Below are 19,400 nucleotides of genomic sequence, written 5' to 3' on the forward strand. Positions count from 1 at the left end.
TTTGTCCTATATGATTCTCCAAGTTCTGAATGGAGGTCTGTTGATTTCTAAGAGTTGCATCCGTCTGCTGGAATCTGGTCTCTGAAGTGGACATAAACTTCATCATCAGCTCCTCTGAGTTAGGCTTTTTCTCTTAAGTCTGTGGACTAAAATGGGAGAACAGATTATTATGGTTGTTAATGTAGTCGCTGAAACCCTGGTAGCCCCTGGTTGTTATTGTTCCTCCATCCGAAGTTCGGATAATTTCTCCATCATGGACTATAAGTGTTGCTATACGGGTTGTTCTACTGCCTAGTCTGACTCCCCTCTACTATTCATGGTTAGATGAAGAAGAAGCAAACATACCTCCCGACATATAATTACTACTGAAATGCGAGCCACCATAAAACTCACAACTTGCTTAAGCTGCTTGGACAGGCATCTAGGGTTGATCAATTTTCTTGGATAATAACTCCACTTGAGTGGAAATGCTATCCCCTCTTGAACAAAGTAAACAAGAATCGAAAAGAACATGAACTCCCTTTTCTCAAATGGTGGAAATGTTATCCCCTCTTGAATAACTCTGAATCCAATCTCTACAGCTCAAGATCTCCTTCTTCTTTCCTTTGGATCTTCAATCCAATCCTCAAAAATAGCAATCTGGATGATGTTGAAGTGGAATTCATCTCCGTTTTCCTCTTTTTGATCGTCCGAAAGGTTGCTCTCAAAGTCTGTCTTAAATACCTTGAAATTCTCTCTCCCTCGACTCTCTAGAATCCTCCTCTCTTTCTTTTTCTTTTCTTTTAAATCAGGTCTCGGGATCCAACACGGCTTGGATTTAGCACGGCCTAGATCCATGCCGTGTTGATCTAAGATTGTACATCTGGCCTTCTTCAGCACGGCTTGGATTTAGGTCGTGCTGCTCAGCACGGGCATGCTCCTAGGTCATGTGACTCTCAGAAACCGTGTTGCAATCGCTTCTTCTCACTGTGGGTAAGGCATTTCAGCACGCCCTCTGACCTGTGCTCCTCAGTATAGGCGTGTTGCGCACCCGATTTGTCCATTTCTTCCCGATTTTGGTCTGATTTCTCTCTAACTTTCATGATGTACCTAGAAGAACACTTGAGAAACAAAGGAAACTATAAAAGGGTGATTCTAATACAAAAACACATAATCTGCCCAAAAAATAACTCAAAATGAAGCATACAAACATGTGTAATATCAAAGATAACACTTACTAAAGCATTCTTCTCCATTATAGAGGCTTCATACATCAGAATGCTTGAGAGGTGGATCAGATGGCTTGGGCCTTCCTGGGTTATCTTTTCTAGACTGCTTTACTCAATGACTCGGGAAATTCACTAAACTTTCATTAGTTGGCCCCTCTGCATGATCTAAACTAGGTATCCCCCTATAGTTGGAGTCTGTGGCTCTCGCTTATCTATATAATTAGATGGACATCATTGTTTGCAGGAGTAAGAAGATTTACAACTTCTGGCATTGCCGTATATGTAAGTTCTGCCTCACTTTCTCTACTGCTACTTTTGCATCGCGACGACTAACTTTTGTTTTGCAAGTCTGGGCCTTGGAAATTGGCCTTCTAGTGGGTTCTTAGCCTATCTGAACATCACGGTCTTTTCTCCGCTTGAGTTGCTGGGCCTCGAGCAGGAGCATTGATAGGCTAATTATGTTAGCTACAATCTAAGGCAGTGAACCTATCGATGCAGTCTAGCACTCATGGCGAGTATCAAGGTCGTATTCCTCGAAAAAGTGAAAGCCCAGAGTTACTTCTTTATTCTTTGTTATATTAACCTAAAATGAATGATGAATAATTTCTAAACTAGCTAATAGCTACAAGCTAAGTTCTAAGGGAGATGCAGGAATAAATGGATAAATGAAATAACCAAGACAAGAAAGCAAACCCAAAGGAAACCTAAACTAGTTGGCAATCAAACAAAAGATAAAGGATTGATGAGTCCAATTATGCTACCCGTGGACGAATTCTGAACTAAATTCGGTTTCTCTCTCTCGATAACCGAATTCCTAAACCTAATAACCTAAAGTTGGAATCTCTTCCTAACGATTGATTCTTAAATTATCATTAAGCTTTAATCCGCCTCTATTAAGCTTTGTTAATTCTTAATCCAGCTAGTTAATTATCCTTATCTCTAAGTGATTATTATCCAGTTCTTGCTATTCAAAATTCCAATTGCCAAATGGACTTCTCAGTCATATAAAGCAATCTAAACACCACAATTTACAACGTCTCATGAATAATGTATTATCTTATTAATACTGACAGCAAGAAGAATACAAAACTAACTCAAACAATCCAACAATATAATATTAAGCCAACATAGTAAAGAAATCCCAATGGATTTAATCAATCTAGCCAAACATGTTCATGTTCAAAACAATCTAGGAAATCAATTACAATGGAAGAATAATGAAAATGAAACATGTACACCCTTTTCTCTCGAATTGGATGAACAACTCCAAATCTAGATCTGCACTACGATTAATCTCCCAAATTGCCTCTTGAATTGCTCCACTACTGTTTTGCATTTGGAACCTTGCGATTTCGGGATTCTTCCTCTTTGCAACTCTCTCCCGAACTCAGCATTATGCAAAAATTGAACCAGCCGCCAGGGCTCTCTCTCACTCCTTGCTTAGCTAACCCTAAAAAAATAGTTTTCCTTATATAATTGTCTCAGCGCGGCCGTGGTCAAGGCCGTGCTGGTCAGCACGGCCGGAGTCCAGGCCCTGTTGAACATTCAGATCTCAACAATTCAGGCTTCCTCATGGTCGTGCCCCCACCGATGCTGAGCCACCACGGGCCGTGCTGGAGGCCGTGGTGCTACAAAAATCGTGCCTAAAGTGCCAATTTCAAGGATCAAAAGCCAATGGTTAGTCACGGCCAGAGTCCAGGCAGTGGTGATCAGCACGGCCTTGACCTAGGCCGTGCTCAATGTATGCACTAAGAGCTCTTGTCCGATCTTGATGAATTCCCGTCCGTTTTCGCATGTATTGATCTATAATTGCTCAATTACTGATGATGGTCCTATAAATTCTCCTGAAATGCAAAAGAACATAAAACACAGGTGATCTTGGAATAAAAGCACAATAATTGCTAAGAAAATATGCGATAATATGCAAGCAAATATGTGTAAAACTATGCATATCAAGCATCCCCTTAGAGTGGGCACAAGCCCATATGCATTGTATATGGATTAACTCGCTAACGTAAGAGAAGGTAAACAAAAATTTATTAGTCATGTTTGTAGTTTATGCATAAAGTTACTTACCTTTCTAATTTATAGATATGGAGCGATTGAGAATCAAATAGAGATTCACAATTGAAAATCCTCTAGATTATCTTACATGACCAATCTCAAGTAAAGCTATTCAATCCTTGAAGATGAAAAACTCATTCTTCTCTTTCAAGTTTTCTACTGTGACAACCTTATTATTATAGTAAGTATGTTGATTATGATAATAGGAGTAAGAAACTCTCTTATATTAGTGTTAAGGATTATTAATCCTTAATACAGTTGTATAAACACACGTCATTATAAAATTCTTTTGTGATGACATATGTCCAGCAGTATTAACACGTCATTATAAAACTCTTTTTCTGATGACGTGTCAAGCTATATTAATACATGTCATCATAATATTCTAGTGTGATTACATGTGTTAAGCTGCTTTCTTGACACATGGCATTGTCAAACCCTTTTGGTGATGACATGTGTCAAACTTCTTTCTTAACACATGTCATCATAAAACCCCTTTTATGATGACACGTGTCAAGCTGCTATACAAACACATGTCATTACAAACTCTTTCAAGCTCCTTCAATATATAATACTTATATATTATATGTTATCATTAGTTAGACATTTATGGACTTTAACTTCAAAGATGCTAATGTTCTTACTCGAGTTGCAAGCCAAGTCTATCATCGTGCTTGTGTTGATCTTATTGTGTGTGACTTTCTAGGTTCATTATTAATTGGCAGTGGGAATTTAATATTAAAACTCTTTTAATATTAATTACAACACTTTAATCAACTAAAGGAACAGTTAATCAATTGTCCTTTAATCGTTCTTATAAATTATAAGTGACGGTGGTGAAATGGTAGACACGCGAGACTCAAAATCTCGTGCTAAAGAGAGTGGAGGTTCGAGTCCTCTTCAAGGCATAATATTGAGAATGCTCATTCAATGAGCAATTCAATAAGATATCTCGGATCAAATCGATATATCAATATCGATTCGATCCGAGATCTTGGAATTGGAGCAAAAACTTGATGCGTGCTACTCGTGTCAGCTATAATCTAAGGCAGTGTACCTATCGATGCAGTCTAGCACTAATAGCGAGTATCAAGGTCGTATTTCTGGGGAAAGTGAAAGCCTAGAGTTACTCCTTTGTTCTTTGTTATATTAACCTAAAATTAGCGATAAATAATTTCTAAACTAACTAATAGCTACAAGCTAAGTCCTAAGGGAGATGCAAGAGTAATTGATAAACAAAATAATCAAGACAAGAAAACAAACCCAAAGGGAATCTAAACTAGTTGGCAATCAAACAAAAGATAAAGGATCGGTGAGTCTAATTATGCTACCCGTGGGCAGATTTATTCTTAATCAATTCGGTTTCTCTCTCGAGATAACCGAATTCCTAAACCTAATAACCTAAAGTTGGAATCTCTTCCTAACGATTGATTCTTAAATTAGCATTAAGCTTTAATCCGCTTCTATTAAGCTTTGTTAATTCTTAATCCGGCTAGTTAATTATCCTTATCTCTAAGCGATTATTAACCAGTTCTTGCTATTCAAAATTCCAATTGCCAAACAGATTTCTCAATCTCATAAAGCAATCTAAACATCATAATTCACAACGTCTCATGAATAATGCATTATCTTATTAATACTGAAAACAAGAAGAATACAAAACCAACTCAAACAATCCAACAATATAATATCAAGCCAACATAGTAAAGAAATCCCAATGGATTTAATCAATCTAGCTAATCATGTTCATTCTCAAAATACACAAGAATTCAATTACAATAATAAGCAAAGGTAGAGAAAACCCGATTACACCCTTGGATGAGAGTAAACAGCTCCAAATCCTTTTACTCCAATTGAATCGATTCTTGTTCCTCTTGCTCGATTTGAAAATCAATCAACGAACCTCGCCCAATCTTCGATCCTTCAAGGATATCTGATTGAAACCTTGATCCAAGTCTCCTTTTCCTTTGGTTTTAGCTCAGAAAACCCTCAGGGAGAGAAAAATTAGGGTTTGGGACGTTCTAAACCTAGCCGCCTCCATTTTTCCTCTCTTCGTTCTTTTAATTAATACCCCCTTGTCGCCTCCAACACGGCCGTGTTCTTGGCCGTGTTGGGGACACGGTCTGGTGTTCCTGGCCGTGTCACTCTCTGTGGCCGTGCTCGCTAAGAACTTATTTTTCTTTTATGTTTGATGACACCCAACACGACCGTGTTGGTGCCCGTGTTGGGAACACGGCTAGTGTTGAAACCAACACGGCCATGTTCAGCTTCCTCATAATCGTACTTAGCTTATTTTGGCAGCTTTGACGTCCAATTATGCTCCAATTCTTTTCTTTATCACCCTTTGACCTCTTTTGGACCTAATGCACACAAACATACGTATAGGGTGAGTGTTGAGACCAATTCACATCCAAATGTCCATAAAATCAATCTTAGAAACCCCTTTTAGATGTGTGTATTTTACGCACATCAAATAATCCCACACTTAGCTCATTGTTTGTCCTCAAGCAATCAAAAGTAAAATAAGAAAAATAAACCACTAAGGAACAATACTTAAACTGACAGACAAGCTAGAGAGCTCCTACACATATCCTTAACAAGCGTAAGTCAAAAAAAAAAGAAAAGAAGCAATCAATTCAAGTATCACAACCAAGATGCCAATAATTCACACAATACTGTCTCAACGAAATTATTCAGAACCAACTCCTCACCAGATTCACTCTAAATCACTCAAAGTATTTAAAGGGTAGTGTTTAATCGCTCAATGCATCAACTACTGCCTTACTTACTATATGCTTGCTCTTAAATCCTACTCCTACCACTTATGGAGAGTCAACAACCATGTCAAGAGGTCTTTATAAAGGTTGTAATGGGGATTAGGTAAGGGTAGGTAAATTTAGTCAGAGTTGAACCTATGGTGTTCTGGAATGAAATACATGACCTGCACACAAGTCATAATAATCACAATGGGTAAACAATGGATAGTAGTCCAAGGTGGGAAATAGGAATCAAGTCAAAATGTTTAGCTCACTTACTTTGTTTCTTTTCATCACCTTTCCCTCTTATTCTTCTTTTTATATATTTTTCTTCTTTCTTTTTTTTTCTTTTTTTTCTTCTTTTTTTTATAAGGGAAGAACATTCACATAATAGAGTGAATTTCTTTTTGGATTGAAGTAAGCTGCTACAAGATTCCAAAGCTATTCCCAAGACAAAAATTCCCAATAAAAACAACTCATGTGCAAAATCATAACCCAAAGCAGAAGAAAACTAAGTGGTAATGGAATATGATAAAAAAAATGGTGAAAGAAAGGGTTATCTACAGAATCAATAAACGAATGAAGGTTATTTGGCTAGAATGAAAAACCTAAGTGCCTTTATCATACCAAAGTGTTAAACTATCCTTGTGGTCCTCATAAGCATTACCGAGCAAGTTCTAAAAGTAAAGACAGTAATTGGCACTCTCAACAAGAAATAAATACAAGCATATAAAGTGTATGCTTACAATTTAGGCTCAATTTCTCACAAGTGTGCTTTTTGAGTAGGTTCCAAACAAAAATCATCAAAACAAAATTAAATAAACCAAAGCAACTTAGTGCAAAACTCAAACTTATTGTCTTACATTCTTCCGCAAGACTCAACACTATCGGTTTTACCCGATCACATGGACATAAACAGGATTTCAAAAGCAAGTCAACAGTAAAAGCATCAAAACAAAGTGAGAATTTTTCAAAATTTTACAAAAAATTGCACAAAGAATAAACAAATAACTGAGATGGAATAAATGAAATGCGATATATACACTAGAAAAGGATATGAATTTCATATACAAAATAATAGAACATGAAAGTAAGTATATATTGATATCACCACCCCACACTTGAAGGATACATTATCCTCAGTGTACAAAATATATGAAATGAAAAAGGAAAAAGAAACTAATACTGCCTTGATTATGGCTCCGGAGTGAAAAGAGGTGCATCAGCAGGTATATCAGGGCGCTGGTTGGTCTGTGGTGGAGGAGTGGCTGCTCTCTGAGGATCGAAAGTAGTGTCAGATGCAGGAGCTGGTGGATCAGCAGGAGCAGCATCAATACGAGGCTCGTCAGGCTGTTGTGTTGAAGGGTGCTCAGTCGGAGAGGGAGGGCCAGCTGGATCATCCGCTAGAGGGATGTCAAAATGGCTCTACTCTGGAACCCGGCTCTGTGGACAGGCAGGTGCAAAGTCTGTAGCAAAAATATCATCAATCATATCATTGGCCATAGAGGCCTCTAACCTACCTCCCTGCTCAATCAGGGCTTGAAGCATAGCCCTCTGCCTCTCAAATTGAGCCATCATCTGGCTCTAAAACTCAGCCTGACACTGTAAAAGGTCCTGTTGAAAAACCTCTTGTCGAATGAAATGCTACTGCTGCTCCTCTGCCAACCTCTGCACTCTAAGTTGCAGCTCTCTAAACTCAATTGGGGAGACTCCTAAAACAGCTGAAGTAGACAGTCTGGAGGAAGACTCCGGAATATCGGAAGAAGGTGGGACATCCTGTGTACCATGGCCGTGTCTCTCTCTATGGCTGTGCTCGCTAAGAACTTATTTTTCTTTTATGTTTGATGACACCCAACATGGCCGTGTTGGTGCCCATGTTGGGAACACGACTAGTGTTGAAACCAACACGGCCATGTTCAACTTCCTTATGATCGTACTTAGCTCGTTTCGGCAGCTTTGACGTCCAATTATGCTCTAATTCTTTCCTTTATCATCCTTTGACCTCTTTTGGACCTAATGCACACAAACATACGTATAGGGTGAGTGTTGAGACCAATTCACATCCAAATATCCATAAAATCAATCTTAAAAACCCCATTTAGATGTGTGTATTTTACGCACATCAAACGTCTAGCAACATATTAAAATTACCCAATCAATAATAAATGTTGATTATCCATTAACTCTTTATTTATGATTACCATGTAATTAAATCCTTCCATTGAATAATATCTCGATCAAGTGAGGATCATGGAATAGTCAAATCTAGTAACACGATTCTAGAACCAAATCTAAGATACGTCTTGACTAATATAATTAATGCAAAAACCTATTTTTCCATTAATCATAATTACCTCGGCCAAAAATTTCCTAGTTAAGATATTATCGAGTCATATAGGATATTTTCCTAATTTACTCAAGGTAATGGATTCCTGGTTGATGAACACCCGGCTCCATGCATATGCAATTAGAGCTACTTTCTACAAGTACCCAATCTAGTTATGAATGGATACCTTAAGCATAATCAAATTCCAATTACATATACATGAGACAACTTTGTCACCTCAGGTCTAAGGATTAGTTACACCATCATAACTTAATAAAGAATCAATGAAACTAAAGTAGCTCATCCACATTATTCATTATTTCTTCAAGTCATGTTCAGTTCATCTGTCTCACAAGTGACCCATAATGATTAATATAGTAACTCATACTAAATGGCATGAGAATCACCATCCCAAAAATATTAGTATCACATACTAATCATAGGATTAAACATATTATGCTGGTCTTCTGAATTAAAGATTTCCAACTTTTAATCCTACAACTAAAAAATATTTTATAATACTTATATTAAAGATCATCTGTCACTCATATTCTCAACTCTTGAGAATGTAGTATTTAATAAATATTATCGGACTCATTCAATAATTATATTACTACAAAAATGAATGATAGACAACTGCCATTAATTAAGAAAGATATCCATTATATAATAATATCACAATGTATGAGGCAAAAAGCAAAAGTCCAATTGGCTTTAGGACATACATCTAACAATCTCCCACTTGTAAAAAAGCCAATTGGGACAGTACTCGAAACACATCTTCTCAAAATGGTGATCCAACTATATTTATGTTATAGCTTTGGTAAAGGGATCAACTATATTATATTCTGATTCTATTTTCTACATGGCTATATCACCTCTACCAATAACTTCTCATATGATATGGAAGCATCTTTCAATATGTTTGGATTTTTAATGAGACATAGGTTCATTCGCTTGTGCAATAGCCTTAATGTTGTCACAGAAGATAGATACTGGTGACTCAATGGTTGGAACCACTCCAAGTTTTGTCATAAACTTTTTAATCCAAATCGTTCTCTTTGCCGCATCAAATGCACTCGACTTCTATAGTGGAGTCTGCAGTGGTATCATATTTAGAACTTTTTTAACTTACTGCTCATCCATTACGTATAAATACAAACCTTGAGATAGACTTTCTATCATCCATATATGTTTGAAAATCAAAATCTATATAACCATATAAACTTAATTCTCCTCTGCCATATGTCAAGAACATATCTTTAGTTCTTCATAATACTTAAAGATGTTCTTAACTGCCACCCAGTGCTCCTCGCTTGGATTAGACTGAAATCTGCTAGTCACACTAACAACATAAGCAATGTTGGGCCTAGTACATAACATAGTATACACTAAACTTCTAATTTCCAAATCATATGGAATCCTGACCATCTGATCTTTTTCCATAGTTATCTTTGGAGACATATTCTTAGAAAGATGAATACCAAGCCTAAACAGTAACAACCCTCTCTTAAAGTCAAGCATGTTAAATTTCATCAACACTGTGAGCGGTCAACTTTTTCTTTGAGTCTTCCACTACTGGTCCAAGGTCCGCTCTTCGTACTAAGCCCGTTTTGAAATGAGCCATTCAGTCGAGGGCCCTAAAGAATTACAAAATGGCCTTAAAACCATTCGAAGAAAGACTTGCCACCCGATGATATCGGGACAGCTGGGGAGTGAGGATGACGGCTTTGTACCCCTCACTGAGAGCCTAAGTTTCCCCCTTCATAAAATTAGAGATTCTAAGTTTGAAAAGTTAGGTACAAATAGGGAAATATTTTTGAAAGCACCTCTATCTGCCTAGGCGGTGAAGCCTAGCCTCCACTAGAGTAGACGAGCCTTTGCCGATCCTAATAAAGTTATCTTGGCCTAGGTTTACCCTATATTGATTTTATTCATCAACCTTTTTTATCTTTATTAGGATGTGAAGTGAGCAACCAAGGGTCTAGCCTAAGGTGGGGGTAGTTAGGTACCTCAACTAGTCCTAGATGGGAGGCACATTTGTGTCTTTACTATTCCTAGTCGAGAGGCACTTTGGCGCCTTAGGTTTTAGCTTGGCATGCTACGGTGTCCAAATTATTTACATTTTTTATTATCCTAATCTAGGTGAAGGATTCATTTTAGCCTTAGCATTTAAGGTGAAAGCATGCGAGACATGGATACTTACTTTGATAAGCTTTCCATTTTATTATCTTTGCATATGAGGTGATCACATCATTTAAGGTGATTCTATGCATAAAATTAAACATACGTAGAAAGGGCTTAGATTGGGGCGCTTAGGGGAAAATATTACAAATCATGGCCTTTTAAGGCCTTAAAATAATTGAATAAAGAGCTACAAATAATAAAAAAAGTTTGCAATTATAAAATAGAAAATAACAATGCACAAGGCTATTAAGGTCAAACTCGCGTAAGCATAAGCTAAGCCCACGCGGGTTCATCTAGAAGCTTAAGAGTGCCAAAACAACTGCATTTTACGATAATAATTTATATCTGAAGGGTCAAAGTGAAATCCGCGCGAGTATAGAATTGAGCCCGCGGATGTTCAATTTACAATAAAGAGAGCAAATGGGTCTTGCACCATCAAAAATAAAAATAGAAAGCAAAATTTCAAAAACTTAATATACACCAAATATCAAATTAAATTAAATCTGACCCTCAAATGATGGATCTGAATGTAAAATCAAAATGATATCTTCAAATAGAAAACGTGTAAAACCTTTGGAAATACCTTCTAGGATCCTTTTGGGAGTGAATAGAGTTCAGTTTATTTTTTGTGTTTAGAGGAGGAGTGTAGTGAGGTTTTATATATAAAGAGAATGGTTTTGTTGTGTAGAGAGATAAGGGTTTTGGTGTGTAGGGTGTGTGTAGAGAGAGAGGTTAGACAGAGGTGAGAGGATTAGAGAGAGAGAGTATAGGGTTTGGATCTGTGTTGAAAGTGAATGTGGGGGGTTTATATAGGTTTGGCCTGAGCTCACACTAGCTTAGCCTAAGTGCACGCGAGCTTAGCCTGACAGCTTTGTAAGTGTATTCTTTAGATCCTAAGGCTTTAGGGAGGATCCTAGAGGCGGTTTCCACAGGTTTCACACGTGTTATTTATTCAAGAGCATTCCATCAACTAAAATGTCTTATCATCGGGCTGATAAGAATTTTGACTTGAGAAATTCAATGATGACAAACACCTTGTCTAAGTAAAGACCTTTAGAAAGCCTTATAGTACTTTTTGATCTATCTCTATAGATACTAACTCCCATAATATAGGTATCTTAACCTAAGTCTTTCATGTAGAAAATCTTTAACAATCCTACCTTTATGAATGTCAACATGCCTATATCATTTCCAAATAATAATATGTCATCAATATAAAGTACAAGTGACAACATTCCCACGAACCATTTTGTACACACATGGTTCATCCAAATTTTTAATGAAACTAAACCATTTGATTGCATCATCAAAACAGATGTTCTAACTCCTCGATGCTTTTTTAAGACCATAAATGCATCTCTTAAGCTTGCATACTTGATTATGAGTACTTTGGGATTCAAAACCCTTAGGTTGGTCCATATAGATGTCCTCCTCAATGTATCCATTAAGGAAGGTTGTTTTGACATCCATTTGCCAAATCTCATAATCATATTGTGTGACGATGGCTAATAAAATCCTAATGGATTTAAATATGGCTATAGATGAGAAAGCTTCCTTATAGTTAATTCATTGCATTTGGCAATACCCTTTTGCCACTAGCCTAGCTTTAAAGGTTTCAACCTACTCATCAGAACCAATCTTTCTCTTATAAACACATTTATTCCTTATTGGTACTATACCTTTAGGAGGGTCTACAAGATCCTAAACTTTGTTCTTATACATGGAATCCATTTCTAATCTCATTGCTTCATGCCATTTACTAGTGTCAATATCTGATATTTCCTCTTCATTACTAGTAGGAATAACTCTTTTACATTCCTATGGAGCATGCCATGTCTCTCTAGTGGATGAGAAATTCTACTAGGTCTTCGAGGTAATGTAATGACAGGGTTGATAAGCGCTGGTTCATTAATTAGTTCTTGACTAATTTGCTATTCAGATGACACTTCATCGAATTCTATCTTCCTTTGGCTTCCACTATCTTGAATAAATTGTTTTTCAAGAAAGAGAGCATCCCTACTGGCCCTAAAGCTTAACATATTTTCTTAAGGTTTTTATAAATCACGGTCTCGAAATCGGGGGCGCAAACGCAATTCGTACTACTTTCTAAAACTGAGGTTCTTTGATGCGATTGTCTGGCTCACGAGTGCGAAACCTTCTGCCTTCCAAAATTAGACATTTGCAGGCGCGATACAGGGCTCAGGGTCGTGAGATCTTCAATTGCTTCAATGGTTAAGTTATTCATGAAAGTCACATTCGTAACACGTTTGTGATGATCGCAATCTATAGAGCATGTTTGAGAACTTATTTTAATTAAGCTCCTTTAAAAAACATCTATAAAGTACACTAAAAGCCAAGGTTAAATACACTCAATCTTAATTGTCAAGGTCAAAATTAAGAGTGTCTTGAGTCATGAAAAGACTTAGGCTAACAAGCACCAACGACAACTTTTTGTGTTTGGTGGTGGTAAACTGAAAACTTTGATTTGAGTTCTACTCCTTCGTAAGTCGGTCAATGGGATAATAAGGTATATTCTATAACACTATCAGAGCTCAGATTAAGGTTCGATACCTCTTATTTTATTTTTTGGAAGGTACCTCTATGTTTTGAATATCATAGATGGAAATGGGTGTTTGATTTGGTTTGAAAAAATTATTAATATTACTAGTATCTTAAAAATGGGTGAGACCTTTTCATTAGGTTGTCTACTTCTGATTTGGGTATGAGCTCTTTCATCTTCTATTTTGCTATTTTTATTTGTACTATTATTATTTCATTCATATGCTATAGAAATACGCCTACTTTTTGTCCATGTTGAGAGCTTGAAAAATCTTTTGAATTAAAAAGGTAAAAAAATATAAGGAATATGCATATAAAGTTGATGCTTGTTTAACTTATTTTTATTCATTGTTTGTTGACACTATCTCAAATTAAAGGTCGATACCTCGAATTTTATTTTTTGGGAGATACCTCTATGTTTTAAATATCATAGATGGAAATCGGTGTTTGATTTGATTTGAAAAACTTATTAAAACTACTGTTATATTAAAAATGGGTGAGATTTTTCATTAGGTTGTGTATTTGCTGACTTGGGTATAAGCTCTTTCATCTTTTATTTTGCTATTTTTATTTGTTCTATTGTTATTTCATTGATATACTATAGAAAGATGCCTAATTTGTATCCATGTTCAGAGCTTGGAAAATCTTTTGAATTGAAAAGTTAAGAAAATATTAGGAAGATGCATATAAAGTTGATAGTTGTTTAACTTATATGAATCCAGTTGTTTAATGTATTTCATTTCATTGTTTGTTGACATATGAATCTATTTGGCACTAAGAACTCTTTTCCAATTGTTAATTTATTAGGCATTTTTTATTAAGGAAAGGTAAGCATGTTTAATCGGAACTGCAAAGTTACAAAACTTATTGTTTGTAGTACAATTCAATGATAGTTACATCCAATAAAAAAACTAACCGTTAAAGTTAATAAAGATTTGCATTGACAACTTGCAGATGCATTAACTAAAATGTTAATACCATCATTGCACAATTGAAAAAGACAACATATGTGGAAGAACTTTCTGACTTGTTTGTTCTCAGTGCAAAGTTAAAACCTCTCACCTTTGCAACTATTTGTTATACAAATTCACATGCTAATATATGTTTGATAGTGGGTGTCTATTACCCTGATGTGGATCATTTGAAATGTAAATGATACATAAATGGTGAATGTGCTAATTGGAGATGGTTGGATAAGACTTCATTGCATTATTTACTTCAATCATTATTGGAGGTTTTATGTAAATTTTTGTTTCTTTCTTTTACAGATTGTACATGTTCTTAGTTTCATAACTTTTTCTGCTCTTGGTTTAAATTTAGGATTTCAAAATAGTTGTCTGATTTTATTCTTCATGCATTTATTTATGTGTGATAGTTTCCTATGTAAGGAGTGGAAAGAGAGGCATAGTAAGATCCTGGATGTGCATCTTCTGAGCTCTCATGTTTAAGGTCTATTCCACTTGAGGAATTCCTATAGGTTCAAACTTTCAGCTAGTACGAGAAATTGTTTCAATTTTAATTATCTAACTCTTGATACCATTTCCTAGCCTTTAGATGGATATTTAATTTCTTATCTAACTAAATTAGTTTGATTTTCTTGGGACAATTGAGATAAGAATCAAATTTAGTTAAAGTTAAATTATTTATTTAATAGAGAAATATACAATAAGTCATGAAAGTAATTTGTTTATATATCAGACAAGTTAGTTGAAAAGCTTCCTTAATGAATTGAACTTCATTAAACTAGTTGTAGAGAAATTCAGGCTATCTGAATTCTGAAATAAAAATGGCTTTACTTGTATTACCATTGCAAACTCATAAAAAGGGGAAGTAATTTATAAGAACACCATATTGGCATATAATTCTAAAATGAAGTTACTTTGGAAGTCTTTAAAGTTGAAACCACAAGAGGCTACAAGAAAAGTCTCCTAGATAGTGTTAATTTTGCCTAGAAATATTATGTATATTTGTTGTGAGAATCTTGAGGTAATAAGGGATTCTGCTGCCATGTTTCATCAATGTATTAAAGAATTATAAATGACTTACAATAGGTTTTCAATTGTGCACAAGGACTGGAATCTTTTTGTAGATAGGGTTGTATTGGAGAAGTAAATGACTCTAATTGGGTTTGTTGACAATCTTATATAAGCTGTTTTAGATCTACTTTGTAAATATTAGTTATAATGGACTGTAATTGCCTTGGACATAATATTGCATTATAGTTGAATGCATTCTGTTGTACAAGCAATTAAAGCGTATTACAGATGTATTAAATTAAACTTAATGAAAATTATCATGAATTGGTAGATTTTTGCATTCATGTTTCAAATTTACTCCATATGCTTGCCTTATTAAATATGGAATGTCATACTTTTCCAAGAAGATATTTTGCAAAATGAACATGTATATTATTATTAATAAAATATACTACATTAATTGGTAAATGTTCAACTATATGTTTGAAATTTACTCCATCTATTTATGTTAATAAACATGGCTTGTCATACTTTTTTAGCAATAAAAATGATGTTTGTTATTATCAAATCGAATGTACTACATCAACTGATAAACATTCGACTATATACTTACCTTATTAAATAGGGCTTGTCATCAGACAATATAAGCTTATTAAGTTATCAACTCATTAGTTCAACCCTCTTTGTATAATATAGAAACTCTGGTCATGTGCATCTTACTAGGTAACAATTTCTCCAACCCCGTGAGACTTGATATAAGGGGTGGGGATATATGAAAAGCGTCAGTCTTCTTTGAAAGGAAGTGTCATGGCATTATTAATTAAGGTGATATGCATTGATTCAGTTACAGCTCTCTTCAAATCTCAATACAACAACATGATGGTTGAAATGACAAAGCGTACTCATATGTTGGTTAAGATTCCGACAAAATTTAAAGAAATTGCAATAATATATAATATTGTTGCAATAGTTACAAATTAAGTAAATGACACAACTAAGTATGTTGATGTTGTGTGAGGAAAACGGGTTGGAAAATTTGATATCATTATGGACATCAGGAACAAGTCACTCTCTATTTAGATCTAGTATAAGCAAATTGTATAAATACACGCATATTCCTTTCGGGAGAAGAAGCCCTATCACGAGAACTAGTGTAGGCAAAGTAAATTCATTGAAGATATCGCGAATTATTAATGTTTTAATCACTCCATATTTGCTTTCTATATCCTGTGAGTTTACTATATCAAGATTAAGCGTATGTGGTTGTGAGGTTTAAGAAATTAGTAGCATAACATGAAGTTCTTGTGTTGTCTAATTTTGAGTTTAAACAAAACCAATAAAATGCAACTGATAATGATGTAGAGCATATATACGTAGATAATGTAAACTATACTACAACTACAATACATTTACACCATCTTATAGTACATAGGTCACCCAAATATTATTTATTCTTTTAAGAATTTCTATTTACTAAACTATTAAGTAATAGCATGATAGAAAGTTCTTTTATTTTGGCTACACTTCTTATTTCTTGTTTATTAGATTCTAAATGGGTTTATTCTCTTCTATTCTCTCAAAAACACTCTTGTTGTTATTGCTACTATATTTTTAAAACAACTCATTATATCTCTTATCCTTTTCAAAAATTTAGGACATTTATGGAGAATTTTTTTCTATTTTTATTTTTTTTAATTTTTAAGGGAAATAATTTTTTTTAATTTTTATAAAAAATTTATAAAATTGGTAATATATGTTTATTTTATAAAATTTTTTTTTTCTATTTTAACTATAAAAGATAGACTTGGAATAAATGAAGTGATAACTCCTTGTTTTTATTTAAAAACAACTGAATTCTTTTATAAAGAAAAATATAAAAAACATGTTAAATTTGTTTTAGATTTTTTTCAAAATTTAACTATAATTTTAAAACATAATAATTTATTTTCTATTTTTATTTTAGAAAAATAGTACAAATAAACACAAAGTTTTATTTTCTGTTTTCGTTTGAAAATTGTTTTAGAAAACTGACATAATTTTCTACAAATAAATAAGCCTTTAACCTTTCTTATTAATTAATAAGTTTTCTTTTATTTTGACCAAATTAATTTATTTTATTAAAATTGTTTTTATAGTTCTCAAAGTCAATATTGATAAAGCCGGAGAATTAACCAAAGTTTGTAAAAGAAAAAATATCAGTTTGGAGGCATTTGTTTCGTAGGCAAAAGAAAAAAAATGTTCACGAGTTGTACAAAAAGATTTTCGTGTCATCCTTACTGTTACAATGTTGTACAACTATTTTCGTTTTATATGCAAAGATAATCTATTCTGTTTTATTATGGTTGCTCTTTCTTTTTTATTTTCTTATTATATTATTTCTTCTTTTCTAAAATGGCCAAGTATCGGTTTAAGTTGCGGTTGTGTTTATGTGTGTAAATTTTTAAATAGAGCCTGATTGCAATTTTATAAGCTAAAGATCAATTAAAGCTTGTAATTTATAAATCTGAAAATTAATTAAATATTAATAAATTATTAAAAGTTTTAAAAATCAATTAAATAATAATTATATATTAATACATTATTCAATTATATTAAAAGAATTAAAATAAATAAAAAATAAAAACAATAAAGATATAAAATAAAAGGCTAATTATAAATTAATGTCTTAATTCTTTTATTTTAGTACTTGAATTACTTTTTTGTTCAATCATGTATATGAACCTGCTAATTTATATATATTATAGCGTCTCTTACAGGTTTTACATATTATAGTTATAATTTAATTTATTTCTCATATTAGATTATCTAAATATCCTCATTCATTCTTACTTATTATTTTTTTATTTTTTTAAAATTTTATTTTAATTTTTTTCTATTTTCTGTCCGAAGAAATCTTGTGTTAAAATTTCTTAGTTTTTATTTATTTTTTAAAAAAGGTTTACTCATTATATTTTAATTTCTGAAAGTTATTTCTTTAACATTGAATACTTTTCTCTTCTTATTGTTTTGAGATGAAAGAATATATTTTATTTTTATTTTTTAAAGTAAATGTACGAAAATAAAGAATAAGTTAATGATATTTTATTTTATTTTATTTTATTTGAATGAATGAGAAAAATAAAATAATTTTACTTTTTTCTTTTAATTTTTTGAGAAACAAATAAAATTTAAAAAAATAGTGTTGAAATAGATTAAAATAAAAAATAAAAGAAATATGATATTATTTTAAAAAAATATTAAAGTTAATTTACTATTTAAAATAAGTCAAATAAGTATTTTAACTAGTAAAACGAACTAGAGAAACTATATTGAACATTTTTAATAGATTCAAACACTTAATTAAAAAAATAGTTTAAACACCAAAATAAGAAAAAGTTGAAAAGTAAAAACACAAAATTTATAATTTTATCTAAAATAAATAATAAAAATAAGTCCTTTTTTCAAATTATTCATATGTTTTATTGTCTCTCTTATGGGTTACTTGTCTCATATATTAATCAAACATCAACCATACTCACTTTAAAATCAACTAAACATCAACAAAATCATTCAACTATATAAAAAAATCTAAAGATAAATATATATTAAGAACCTAAAAAAATTTCTTATTGCCTTTGTGATTTCATTAATGTAAAAAAATTAAAATATACTCTATCTATTTATTTCGAAAATAAACAACAAAGAAAATTAAATATAAAATTAAATAAAATAAATTTAAAATAATTAAAAGATTCAAATTATTTTCTTCCATCAAAATAAATTCTTGAAGCCAAAATGAATAAAATTACCATGTTGGTTGATATTTCTCTAGCTACTTTTCTTTATTTTTATCTTTTAGATCTAAAATTTTATTTTAAGAAGATAACCTAAGAAATTAGAGAAAGAAATGTTATTTTATGGTTTTTCTGAATTTATGAATTTAACTTTTTATTTAAAAATAAAATATTAAGAAAATTTACTAATATCTTTTATTTTGAAAATTGGGTAAAAAAATTAAAACTAGATTAACCTTACCATGTTTTCTAGGCAATGATATAACAAGGCTGTCAGGTCTATATATAGGTGCTTCTTCCATCTAGTTTGTGTAATGACATACATAGGTTGTTAAGTCCTTATTTAAAATGAGATATTATGTTTCACAAAGAAAAAGTCAAGAGGTGCATCTCTAATTACAAGACAATAATCGAGTAAGAAAATTGCGTGTAAGAATGTTAACAAGCTAAAATGTCCACTAATTTAAAAATATTTTAATTTAAACTCAATTAAATTATATTTTTTTAAAAAATTATTTTCTATTCAAATTTATTTTAAATTCGAATAAAAA

This window comes from Ricinus communis, chromosome 8 (genome assembly GCF_019578655.1).
Source record: "Ricinus communis isolate WT05 ecotype wild-type chromosome 8, ASM1957865v1, whole genome shotgun sequence".
In the NCBI taxonomy this organism is placed as follows: Eukaryota; Viridiplantae; Streptophyta; class Magnoliopsida; order Malpighiales; family Euphorbiaceae; genus Ricinus; species Ricinus communis.